Below are 14,119 nucleotides of genomic sequence, written 5' to 3'. Positions count from 1 at the left end.
ATTTATAAGATAATATAAAAATACATGATGGTTAGTCTATTATAAATTTATAAAAAGATGTCTTTCTATCTTGGACAACAAATAATCAAGGAATGTGCCTAGGGATGATTTATTGCAAAAACTTATCATCCCAATGTTACTCACAAAATTCTTACCTCTTTAAAATTCATAGATTCTTATTTTCGGTCATATAATGGATTTGATGATAGAAGAAAAAGCTTATATACAATGTTTATTTTAGATATAATATTACTAAAACGCTTGATTTAAGTTTTTAAATAGGTTTTGAATGCATAGAACTGGAGAAAGATAGATGCAAATATCACATCTGGTTGTTTAATCAAACTAAATATTTTGGATTTTTTAAATCTAATCAATGAAATCGAATTCGATAGAAACGAATATAAATGAATGGCTATTTTATAATATATCGATTTTTTTTCGGTAGCTTATTTTTTTGTTTTTCCGAAAATCAAATCGTATTTTTTCGTAAAACTATTCATGAAAATGTCGCAACAAAATATAATTTAGTTTTAAATTGCAAGCCAAAACTAATAGGGATTACTAGAAAAGACGGCTTTTTTTAATGATATTCATGGCCAGGTTAGCAGTAAAATTATTATTAAAATAATAAAATTTAAAAATATGCTTCTTGCAAGACAGAATTTATACCAACGGCTCAAATTATTGTAAAAAGATGGCATTCATAATAAAGACATATACTGGTATTTTACTTGTTATGATGATTTAAGTCACCAATTCTATACTTTTAAATAATCTTGATTTATGATTTTTTTCAAGTTCTATAAGAAATTTTGTCGCCTAGTAAAAATATATTATAGCCTCTTTTTACATTGATTAATATAAATATCAATTATCTATTTAATCAAAATTATATTTTTGTTCATTGTGGTCTCCAAATTCATTATATCTTATGAATAGGATTATAAGGGGCTTATCAAAAATAAACCTAATGCTTACAGAACAGTGTTTGAACGGAATTTTATTATTTTTCTAAATAAAAGCGCATATTTTAAAATATAATTGCAAAATTTTTTATGCTATTGATGAGTCATAATTTGCACAGCACGTTTTTAGCGCAAGTGATACTTTTTTGTGTATTTCAAAAACATTTAAAAGTATTTAACGAATATAAATTTTCTATATATGGCCGTATTTTATAAATATTTTATTTTTATATTTGTAAAAAGTTCTTTTTTTTACAATTATTCTCGCTCATTAGTTTTATAACCATATTAATTCGAAATAAAACAAATATGCAACAAAATTATAAATTTTTTATGACTTTTGTATGTGTTTCTTGTATTTAGAAATAATTTATATTTATATCGAATATTAATCGAAATATAATCGTAAAATTTATATAGATATATCAGATTTCCTTTTTTTTAAATAAAAAAATTGCTTATACATTTAAATATATTTGAGAGCATTTAAAATCGTAAATAAAATCCAATATAAAACCCTATGAACCCCAAGCACATTTTAATGTTGATAGAATTGTCAAATTTTATAATGTTTCAATTTTTAATCTTAAAAATTATAGATATAATCGAGATATTTACATATGTCACAATAATTTATAATAAATGTATTTTAGTGATATTAAATGCGGATATATCACCTTGAATTTTTCGAACAGTTTTTATTCATATAATATAAATTTCATTTTTATATACAAAAAAGTTATTTTTTAGAAATTAAACAAAAAAAATAGTTATACAAATTTCATAAATCACAAGAATAATTATTATCTTTTTTTCTTAAATTCAGAAATCTTCATGGCACTTAGGCGAAACACTTTCCAGATTTAACAAACTTCCCGGGGAATACGCATGTATAATAAAATATTTTTTTTTTATAAATTTCTAAACTAAAAAAAGAGAAACAAAGGGTGACAATATATCATAAATCTAAATTATCATTATTTCTCTATCTTTGAAAGCATAAAAAATCACATTATCCGCAAATATACTTGATGTATCAATATTTTTTTTTGCACATGAACATATATTTTTCTGTAATTTAAATGTATTCTGTTTTTTAGATATTGCAAGAAAGTATTTATATAAATTTTAGAAATGAATTACAAATTTAATTATAAGGTCAAATAAAGTGAATTTATTTACAAATACATATTCAAAGTATTAAAAAATATTTAATCAATACTATAAGGTTATCTTTCTAGCATTTTCAACAAATTTTCATATGTATTTGTTTTGATTATCGAACAAGAAATTTTTTTTAAGTAAAGTAAGCTTCTTCAAACATGCAAAATAAAATTTAAACCGCGTGAAATTCTAGATTATACAATGCAAAGCTAAATATATATATGTTTTCGGGGTTATCATTGAAACATACTAAACACATACACGGCACTTTTTTGTGTTATTGTACAATATTTAATTTCTTTTTGAATGTAACATCTAAAATTTTCTCATGTTAGATTATTAATTTTCCTCACAGTTACATAATCGTTAGCTTTATAAGTAGATTGTTCACCTTGGTATCACAATTTTATAGCAAAAAATCTAGGTTGTCTTGTGATAATTTAATCGTTCTTTGGCTGTATTATACTAAAAAGGCTAATTTTATTCGTTATTAGTTTAAATTTATGAATGCTCAAAATATACTATATTAATTTATAATTATCTAGTATTTTCATGTGTGGAAAAATTATGGACTGCCCAACTTCGAGTAAAAAAATAGTCAGCTATGAGTTGATTATATTTAGCATATTATGTTTTATATTTCGTCTATATTTCTAATTTTCTAAATATAAAACTTGTTTCTGAGAGTTAGTGATAGTTTTTTTAGGTGGGTTCAAAAAAAACAACCAAATCTTTTTATTGATGTGTCTTTTCTTGGTCATGAAATTATTCCCGCAATTTTTCCTGGTTCTTAAAATAGTTAGACTTCTCAGGTGCCAGCAGATAAAGAAATTTTTTTTTACTTTATACTTCAAGCATAACATCATTTTTTAAAGCGAAGCGAGGTGAATACTAATGATTTATATGGGAATATAACACGAATCTATAAGTTTCTAATGGTTAAATATTGTTTAGTTTCTTTTCGGTGATTTAATAAGTACACTTAAACAATTGAAACGTCTATAATTAGAGGCTTATAATTCTTAAATTTGTATTTATTCGGCCTAATATTTCAATATGCAAATTTTTAGTTTAATAATAGTTAAATTTTTTTTTAAAGCCTAAATATACTAGAATTTGGAAATGAAATAGCCTAGAAAACCTTTTTTTACTTGCAATAATAATTTTATATGGATAATTTAGTTTTGTTGGTTTTTTAGCATATAAATTTTACCATGAATATAAAACCATTGTAGAAATGGTAAGTATATTTCGTTTATAGCATTTTTTATGGGTTTAATGGTGGTAAACTCGTGTATTAATAAGAATTGTTGGTTTAATATATTCTTTTTTAAAAAACCAAATGAATCAGCGCAAAAAGGATTAACAATCAAAAAGCCAAAAAAAAATTTAAAATAGAAATTTTATTTGCGAAAAGAAGCCAAAATTTAGATATAATGAATTTAAGAATATGGAACCTTTGGAAATATAAAAAAAAATGCATTTTAATTGTAAAATAAATTAAAAGTACAATGTTATGGGACGATTGAGTCCAGGGGTATCGGGTTTTTATCATGTAATAGAATATCTACAAATTAAATCTGATTAATATAGTTCTCTGGATTCTATATTCAATAAAACATGATTTATTACTGCAATTAAAGCAAATTTTGTTTAAGTTAATAAATTTAAAGAACTTAAATTTTTACTAAGAAGTAAATAACGCATATTTAAAGCACTTTTAAACAATAAAATATTTATTTAAGAGTAATATGGCGAAAATATTTTCGAATAGATTAAATTATTTTTTTGGAGGTTTATAGTGACATAAATTGTATCTACATCAACATTATCCACATCATGATGATCATTCATGAAACTGAGGGAAAATATTCGAATTAAATAAAAAAATTTAATTTGAAACAATACGAGCTCATATAGATGTGGTTTAATTTTAAATCCGAAAATATTTACTTAGAATCTTTTTTCTTTATCTAAATGTTGTATTCATTCGTTATAAAGTATGTTGAATCTATCTTGTTAGCACATAAAAGTCGTAAAAATAGCCGCACTTATACTTTATGAAATTTAGAGCTATATTATACAGATACGAGATCTTTATAAATAATGGCAGTAAGATAAGAATGAAGAAATTGAAAATTGGCTCAAAAAAGCTTTTACTCATAAATAATAATTTTCATGTATTTGTTGAATTTTAGAGCGTAAATTTGGTGATATTATTACCAGACACACAGAATATGCACTAATATGATAGAAATAAAATTTAAACTTTTAAAATACTGCAGATGATAAGTGGTGACAACGAAAGTCTATATTTTTGGGAATAAATATAAATAAAATAAACCACACTGGTGATTTTTTTTTAGTTCAATATCTCATAATAAAAATTTTCACGTATCAAGAACAAAATTTTAGGAATAGCAGAACGAGTCTTAGTTTCAAATGATTGTTTCGAGGTTATCTTGATCTTTATTTAGTTGTGTTTGCTTGATAAGATACAAAAAATATATAAAAAACCTAATTTATGCGAATAGCTTTGGATCAACAGAATTCGAATTACAACGGGTGTTATTTTTCACTTTACATTTATGACTAGATAGAACCATTTTCACGAAAAATAGATAAAAAAATAAATTTTTACACCTTCAATCCGATAAAAAGGATAAGTAACTTTCTGATTATAATAAACAAGAAATTTAGCTATTAATATTGTATTTATTCAACTTTTTTGTGGCTTTATAGATAATTTAGGCTGCCAATTTTCACTTGAAAGAATCAAAATAATATTTAACTGTATTTTTTCGCTGTTTATTGTTTTAAAATCACCAAATCAAATATATAAATATTCGAAATTAACATGATGCAAAATATTTTTAAAATTGATGTATTTTAGCATATTATTTTAAGATTTTATCTGTAGGGTAAAGTGATTGATATAACGTGGACACATCATATCCATGCTCTTGGCTGTTTTCATTTTCTTACATTCTATTGATACATTTTCTATTTTCAGAACCTATTAGTTCTGGTTTTTTCATCAATACTATAGTTTGAATATATGCCTCGATTTTGTTTATGACACATAGTTATTTCTGGTATCTTTGATGATGTTGTGTAACCACAACATCCCATGTTACGACAGAAATTTCCTTTTAATATATAATTAAACCAATTTATTTTTTATCTATGGGTTAAGTTTCTTCTTTTGATCATTTTCACTCCCTGATAAGTACTTAGTTCATTGAATTATTGCGGAACTTCTCAATGCATCTTTTGAAATATTCCACTGATCTATCCATATCAACTGCTCTGTTCTCTCAAATGATATGAGTCCAAGTGTATTGCGAAATGTAACAGTTTACATGAATGCTAACACTTCATTGGGCAATTTTAACCGCTTAATATATCTTATATGTACTTTTCTAGCCAACCCACTACAATTCATTACATATGGTATAAATATTAAAAAATAAAGTTTAAATAATCAATGAAACCAATAAAATTGAAATAAATATTTTAGCCAGTGTATGATAAAAATATATAATAATTTTAAGGAAAAAACCAATAAATACATAATTTATTTTTTATTTTTATTAGAACATAATTATAAATAAATGTTTAAATCAGTTTCGTCTTATTTATAATTTTAAAAATTATTAAAAATATGCATTATTTCAATTTATATTAATATTCTTCCATTTTCCTAATAAATTCCTTTAAATATCGTATTAGCGTTTCTTTTTCTTCAAAATATTTTTCTACTTTATTCAAAACTTCTGTTTTATCAAATTTCCCAGTTGTCTCAATAATATGATCATTTTTCGATGTTTCAATAATATTTTCGATGGTTGAATTTTGAAGGTTTTCATTTACATCGTCATCTCGTTTGATTCTCTTCGTGTCTTTTTCTTCATCAATCAAATGACATTTTTTGAAAATTTGTCGATCTACCCAAACCTTCTGCAAATTAAATAATTTTTCTTTTATTTCCGGTCGATCTGTTTTTAAAGCTTCTTTCAAATATTCAGGAGCTACTTTTCTGAATATAGCAATGAGATTCATACTGGCCTCATCATTACCTTTTTCTGTTTGTAATATTTCATTGGCAAGATAAAGCAATTTAAGTTTATGAAATGTATTCGACGCTTTGAATTCATGCGCGTATATTTGACCTATACAATCAGCGAATTTTTTATTTGCTCGTATAAATAAAGCGGCTGTTTGCATGACTTCGCGAGAATTTGTCAATGTTTGTATTAATTTTATAAGATACTCTGGATCCATCATATTATTTTAATGGGATATTTTAATTATTGAGTTTCGTGTAATGTCTATAAAATTACGAATTGTGATTCTATATAAACATGTAATATATTAGAATTTTTATCTATAAATTATCCTTTGTGATTTATTTTCATATTAGTTTCATTTATAGTAAGCAATTATCTTGCAAAGAGTCCCACCCTTACATGGATATTAGTTTTGTTAAAACAGGAAAAACAGCAATTTAAATTGAATTACGTTTAAAAATGCTAAATATTTTGGTAAATATATAAATATGTGCTATAAATGTAAAAGAGGCATCTCTTACATTATTTTGAACATGCTTGTGTATAATGACCAAAGAACCATAACACTAAATATAAATATTAGCGAAATTGTTATTTATAATAACATTATATAGCAATAAGTTGCGATAATTTAAATTTAAAAAAGTTATAAATTAAATATTAAAATTAAAGATAATTTACGGTCAGTGATTAATAGATGTTAAGCTAATTATATGATTTTTAATGTCTCTAAATTCAAATATTTGAACACTTTATAATCAAAACACAAAAAAATATTTTCGACTTAAATAATTTAAAGAACAAAAAAATTTTAACTTTTTTAGTTAATATCGGTTTAATTGCAACATTTTACCCCATTATTATTATAAGCTATCAAGACGTTTGATAATAAATAAAAATATTATATTTTAAAAAGAACCCGGAAATTTGATAGTGATGGATAAATAAAAGTAAATAGAATTTACTAGGTGGAAATTCGGGAATTAAATACTTAAAATAAAACTTCAAGAATATATCAAATGTTTTATGAAAAAAAAGCGTTATTAAATTTTAAATTTATTTGTTAAATGACTTTAAACAAAAAATAAATTCATTTCCCCGTGGTTTTATATAAAAATGATTATTTTCAATGTATAACTCCGAAAAATGCAAATAAGAGTTTATATTTATGTGCCTAAAGTTTTGGAATTCATCAATGTATATTATGCTTGGATTGATAGAATATTTTAATTATGTAAAGAGTAATATGAGCCAATAAAAAACCCTCAAAACACAGTAAAGATAGAATGGTTATTTTAAAACAACTCTTAAACATAAATTTAAGGCGAAAAAAAGGATTTGAAGCTTTTTTTTGGATTACGTTGAAAATTTAAATTGTATAAATAGCTGAATTAAATGTCCAAGACGAGTTCTCCAATCAGACTACTTATTTTTAATCCATTAATGAATATAATTTATTGCATACATGAGCCATTCGGACCAATCATTAATATTTATTGGTTGATTTGGGGCTTTTAATTGTGCCATATCATCCCATGAATTATTTATTGTATTTCTCAAAAAATAAAATGGAAACAAATTCTGACATAAAAGGTGCAAATAGCACAAAAATAAATGATTTACATAATGCGTCGTACCAAAATCTCAAATAATTGTACAAGTACATTAGATCTATTACAGAATATTGTACCTATTCTAACATCCAAAAAAAGGCTAAAAATATGGGAAGTTTCTAGTATTGATTTCTAGAATAATTTTTTAAAAGGTTTTTAAAGGGCGTATATATATCGATTTGTATAAGAATAGAATTTTTAGAATGGTTTTTATCATACCAGTTCCATAAAATATTAAAAAAATAAACCATTAATTTTTTTTGGTTTGGTTTTATAACAATTACTCTATTTAGTTTTCGATTATCTAAATCTTTTACAGTAATTTTATGAATACATTTTCTTAAATTAGCAATATATTTTATTTTTTAAATATGGTTTTGGAAACTGAGTTTTTTATTATTTTTTTATGCTTTCCACCATGAGCGTATATTATTAAACCAAGTTCAATATTTTATAAAAAATGTTTAGCGGTTACAATATCACTTTTATGCACTATCTTAAAATTTAAAGGCTTGGTATAGCTCCAACCATGTACGAAACCCCATCCTCTTTGCATCCTTCATTGTATTTAATTTTTCCTGGTTATTTTAATTAATAAACACAACAATTTTTTGTCTTCTATTTTTAAATATAATGATTATTTGTTTTCATACACATTATTCTTAATCATTTAGTCTAAATAAAACACTTAAAATATAAATACCCGCTATTATATGGTCCCTAATGTTGTTTTTAAATTATAAAATGAAACACTGAATTTTTTTTTAAGCTAGGATTAAATTAACTTTTCGATATCATTTTACATGTAATTTATCAGATCTTATACCAACATGCTTTGTTATGGCATCTGTATCTTTTTTTTTAGATGGAAAAACTAACTTTTGTTTTAAATTTTACTTTCGGTTTCATAATATCTACCATATTTTTTTGGCTGATCATGTGTTATCTGCAGTTTTAGTGTATACACTTTTTTTGTTTTTTACCCTTATTTTTGATGTGGCATCTAAGATAACAAGTTAGAAAAAAAATTATATCTGTATAAATGAAGCACATAAAAGATAGTATAACTGCAAATACTGGGGTTATGAAGTCAAAATGTGTGATGGTGACGAGAACAGAGTAATTTTTCTTTAGAGTTGCCTGCAAAAAACACCTAAAATTTGAAAAAGAAGTGTTCTTTCTAATGCTAGACTTTCAAAATATTACATCTTTAGAATTCTGGTAATGAGAATGCAAAAAGCTTCAAAAAAGTCATAGTATACGAACTTTAAATTGATGAGAAGACGGTATGGAGAATATTGATCGAGTTACAAAATAAGGTTCTTCAGAAATATTATGAAAAATGGGAGCAGATGGGCGCGGAAAGAAGTGTGATGAAAATAGAAGAGTCTAAGTTTGGCAGTTTAATCACCATAAGGGGCATTCCGTTGAGAGTGTTTGAGTTTTTCAAAAAAATGATATCAAAGAATAAATTGGCCGTGGTTTGAAATGAAAAAAATAAAAGGCTTGAAGAAAAAACTTTTGGTGATTTATGCTACTGTGGGAAAGGATATAATGAAAAAAAACGGATATTTCTCTGAACACAAGACTGTGAAACATTAACTAGGGTTTAAAGATCTCAAGATGGGTGAATATACAAATTCGATTTAAATATATTAGTCGGATAACCAAAAAAACGTTCCATTTCGAGGAAGAAAAAAAAGAAGGTAAAATTGTTTTTGGTAAGATGCATGTTCATAAAAAGGAGATAAAACATCCATTGGTATCATTAATATACCATGTTTTCCAAATTACATTTTTTTTTGTTTAAAAGGATGGCATTTAATTCTTAATGCTCTAATATATTTAACTGTGGAATTTTCATCAATTAAATTTGATCCAACTTCATAAATTAGGATTCTTTGTTTAGTGATTATTATATTAAATCATAAATACAAAAAGAAAGAGCCAGAAAAATAGTGGCTTCTGGTTGTGATATTTTGTACTAGGGCCAGGAAAAACATTTTATGGATATATATTCTTAGAAAAAAATTACACTATATAAGGAATCAATATAGCTTAATCGTAAAAGTGACAAAATCCACTTGATCTTTTATCCTATAAATACCGAGAGTAATATAATATCGTAAAATTTTCTATTTTTTAGATATGATACAGTCTACATATTAATATAACGATAAAAATCTCATGCCACATAAATATAAAAAATACCATGATGGAAAAAAATTTTGATGTAAGAAACCAATAGTATTATTATCATACGAAGTCGAATTTGGGCTCTAATTACCATAAGTCATTTTGAATTCCGTAAAAGTCTTTTTTAAAGAAGCTATATATAAGAAAATGTGATTGATGATTATAGAGTGTAAAAATAAACACAAAATGTCCTTTACTTATTATAATTAATTTAAATTGTAATAAACTTTAAAGTTTGTGATTCTAATGGAATAAACGCACAAAAACAAGAATAAATGGTAAGAAGTATTTTAAAATACACAGCGAACATAAAATATACATAAATTGAATTTATATTGTATTTTAATGGATGTGAATTTTATAAAAAAAAGACGTGTCTAAAAGTCGCTAATACGAAGCTGAAAGTAAATCCACATATATAAAAAACCGACTAAATACATATTTAAATCTTATAAATCAATTTATAGATTAGCTTGTAATTCCAAGATAAATCAGTTCTGTCTGTTATATCATAATAATGGTGGAATTCAAATTATGCCCTATAAAATAAATGCTGATTTATATAATGATTTTTAAATAAGATATTGTTACTTTCAAAAAATTCACTCAAGATTCAATATAATGTTTAGAATAATTATATATTCTTAGGCGCAAGCAGGAATAAAAATTCAGCATAAAAAAATTGCAAATTAAGGAACGTGCAGTAATTAATACATTTTATTCAAAGCGTGATTATTTAAATCTTGCTTAAAAATTAAATAGAATTGATAGATTCTAATGTATATTGATCAGATAACATGCATTCGTATGTAAAATAATATTTTAATTCATAATCTGTAAATATACAACGAAATATAGGAAAATACTTAAGTTAAATCTACAATAACCCACATACGAACATGAATTTATAATTCTTTGAATATGCTTGTACTATAATTTTAGATTTTTTTTTGAGGTGGTAGCTAAATTTGATAACAGTTTGTTAAATTCTAACATGATATTAGTTGTTTCGCAGGTTTTCCGAGATTTTTCCTTCGTCTTTCGCTTTTGTATCTAAATACCACTTCTCTATCACTCCAAAAAATCACTTTCTGCATCAACCTGATAACAAAACTACTTCAAGGATATCACTATAATGCACTAAAGCTTTAAAATACGATATTAATTTTTAAATTTTGATCCCTTCAGGCGTATTTTTAAATATGGCATAATTTTAATTCTTTATATAAAATAAACTAAAAATAATTTTTATTGTCTATTGTGTAAAAAAGAAAATCCTTTTTTTATGTTTTTACTATTATTTAAATACCATAATATTCTCTTACGCCTATAAAGCTATTTTCTTTGCGTCTTTTTTTATTTATTCTTATTGCTTCAGTTAAATTAAATTAGATGCTGTTGATATTGTTGTTATATTATCATCTGAATAAAAATATTTGTGTAATAGCCTGAAAGGCTAATAACTACAAAAAATAATGAAATTTGGTAGCTGATATTTTAATCATAAATAATTATTCATTTAAATTATATTAAATAAATTTGGCACTAAATACTCATATTTTCCATGTCTCTTAAACTTTTTAGGTTTTTAAATTTATATCTTATTTTTTTAGCAACGATTGCTTATTGTCTTATAAAAATTCAATGTATTTTACTTTTTATCCCATGTTTAAGTAGTTTCGGATTTTTTGGAATTTTGTAAAACTCAATTTTTTAAAACTATTTTGATAAATTAAAATGCAAATGCAACACTTTTATACGTACGAATCTAAATACATAAACTACCCCTAATTTGATTTTGTTTACACATTTAATTTCATAGCATTGAAAAGGTAAGAAAATTAGTGATTATTACATAGTTATACTACTAAAATTCATATGTTTTTATCCGATATATATTTTTCAGTTTCTAGATTCATTAAATTCAAACTATTGTGCCACTAAAATTTGGATTTGCTTTTTAAATAAAATCCTATAAAATAATTAAATTAAAAATCTGCTTCTATTTTAGAAATATACGTTATATCAAATAAACTTCGTAGCTCGATACTATTTAAACAAGTGTAGTAAAGGTTTTTTTATAACATTAAATGCTTGTTTTGGAAAAGCGGATTATATGGGTTTCTACAATCAGTATAATGATTAGACTATAATGACGTGTATCTGGTGTAAAACTATAAATACATAGCTTAAGGTATTTTTAATATAAATAATAGACACAATATTTGACTATAAAATAACCAATTTATATAAAGTGTATAGGAAACAACTGGTATATTTATATTGTAAAACAGTGTATTCTAAGAATTTTATTTTATTATTGAAAAAATATGTTAGCTGAAGTGAAAAAAAATTAGCTAGAAAATTAGTGAGATCTTCTATAGGAGTCAAATAAAAATTCAAAGCAAATTATGATATTATTCTGGGGTATTTTCTTATTTGTGCTAACTAAAAATAGACCCTATTCATAGGGTCTATTTGAAACTAACCATAAATTTTAAAGATACATACACAAATTTTTAATTTATCGGGATATAAACTAATTAAACCAAAACACAGGGCCTTAAACTAAATACCTCCATACTTCATATTTTATTAATCGATTTAAACTTAAATATACTTATATTCATTTTTTTTATCGCACGTTTGGTATTTTTATTTTTCTCATCGGTATACTTTATGCAAAAAAAAAACACTATATTAGTTTTGAAATACTATAGACACCGAAGAAATTTAAAGAAGTTTGAAATTAAAAATATTTATCAAATATTTTTTTATCGTTAAAAATTAATATCTCTAAACACACAATTTTTTCATGTCCAATTAAATTCGAAAATCATTTTATAAGGGTATTTATTTGTTTTCGCATGTCCTCAATATATTTTATTCAAATTTATCGTTTCGTTATGCTTCTAATTTTTATTTATTTGCCAAAAGCAATTTTTTTCGGAATATTAGGGGACGGAATCACCTTAATTCTTTCTAGTTCGTATTAATTTTTAACTGTTTTATATTTTTTTGGGATGCTCTATTAAATATAATTTCACGAAATAGAAATCGTATCATATGGTGTTTGACATTATAGAAACCTCATTATATGGTGTTTGACATATTATGCATTTAGAATTTATTTATAAAATTGTAAGTATTTTCTTTAAAATACTACATAATTTATTTATGTTGATTAATTTTATGTACGCGAAGATAAATTAATATGTTCTTGTAATAAAGATATAAGAGCCTGATTTTTATGTGTGCTTTTTTTACAATATTTTTTTATTTCCAATATATTTAACTTAAAAAATGCTGCATTCTTATTTTTTTCGTGTATTAAATAGGCTTGAAAAGAATTACTATTTTGCATAAGTTTTCTATTTAAAACACAGAAAATTATAATACAGTGCGGTTAAATCACTTTAAAATTAATTAATTTTATATCATGTATTATTTTTTGCTCTTGAAAGCGATTTACATAGACTAGATCATAATATTTCGAAAAAGACACTATGTGTCAAAATATCAAAAAATCATTAAAAAACGAAAATTATGAATTTATTATGTTTCAAAATACTACTGTTATACTGTAAAATTGTGCAATGATGCCCCATGTTATGGATATTTATGAATTTTATATCGTTGGATTAATGCGGAAATTAACTTCAATTGTGTAAATAACAAAACAAAGAATATTTTCTTAATAAATATTTATATTACAGAAAACAACATTTTATCTTTAAATGAGCTTAAAAATAGGAAATAAATCTGCCTTTAAGCATTATAAAATATGTTGAAATATAATTAAAAAATAGAAAAATTAATGAGCTTTTTACATTAAAAATACCCCTTAAGGGATTCAGACGACATCTTTAAATATTTTAACTGAATTTATATCGATTCCTGTAAAATCTATGCAAAAAGAATATTAAGATAATTAAATATATAAATAAATTTATATAATCATTCCTTAATTTCATGCGGCAATACAATAAAAACACAGGTGTGAACTATACGTTTTTTTTAATAAAAAAAATCGTTAGCTTTTACTATTTATATATAAGCTGTATATTTTTATAATTTTATAAAACATACATAACCGTAAAATCATTCT

This window comes from Rhyacophila brunnea, unplaced genomic scaffold (genome assembly GCF_057557595.1).
Source record: "Rhyacophila brunnea isolate RB1 unplaced genomic scaffold, BYU_Rbru_1.0 scaffold_40, whole genome shotgun sequence".
Classification (NCBI taxonomy): domain Eukaryota; kingdom Metazoa; phylum Arthropoda; class Insecta; order Trichoptera; family Rhyacophilidae; genus Rhyacophila; species Rhyacophila brunnea.
Note: the sequence above shows the minus strand (reverse complement) of the source record.